Raw genomic sequence first — 866 nt, 5'->3', positions numbered from 1 at the left:
GGTTCCCGAGACAACAGGGGCTCCCTGGGGTGGGTGGCTGCTGTTCAAGCCAGTCTAGATGCACTGCTGCCTCAGGAGAATTTGAGAACAGCCAAACTCATCTAGAGTGACAGCTGGCTCTGGAAAACCCCCATGCCGGGCTCTAGAGCACAGACTAGCTGTCAGGACAGAATGGTAGCACTCTGGAACAGGAGGCAGGTAGTTCAAAAGCTAATGGAGTGCAGAGAGTGCAAATGTTAATTCCTAGGCACTTGTGACACTTGGGTGTCAGAGCCATCTAGCAGTGCCAGCCTGTGAGCTTGCTCAGCAAGAGGAGATGATCACACACTCTTAGGTCAGTCAGTCAGATGAAGGTTATTTATTGGTGTGACTTTTTCCTGTAGTGAGCTTCCTTTACACAGCAGAGTGTAAATAGCATCAGACTGAATGGGGAGTCTGTTAATGCAGTCATAAATAATTATAATAAATATACATCAAGTAACTTTACAGCACACATTGTTCAGGACCAAGGCTGGGATCTGTCTGGGCCTCAGTGTGCTCTCCAGGAGAAGCAGCTGAGTTAGCAGCAGATATCTCACTCACAGCTGTCATCTAATCAAGGAATGGGCCAACAGACGCTTCCAGAACCCTCCTGAGGAGGTAGATGACAGAATCCCAAGTCCATTCGTGGGAAAAGGATTCAAAACCAAGGGTTTGAAGATACAGGAATGAAAACCCACTTTAAAATTCAGAGGCTCCTGCCTTCTGGAGAATGGAGTCAGGATCCTTGAGGTCGCTGGGTGGTCCCAAGCAGCGGCCACTATCTTCAGTTAGAGCAGGGTTTGTTCTGGGCACTCACTTCCATACAGCCCAGTGACTGGCGTGGC

The sequence above is a fragment of the Mastomys coucha genome, unplaced genomic scaffold (genome assembly GCF_008632895.1).
Source record: "Mastomys coucha isolate ucsf_1 unplaced genomic scaffold, UCSF_Mcou_1 pScaffold22, whole genome shotgun sequence".
NCBI lineage: Eukaryota > Metazoa > Chordata > Mammalia > Rodentia > Muridae > Mastomys > Mastomys coucha.
This window is presented reverse-complemented; position numbering follows the sequence as displayed.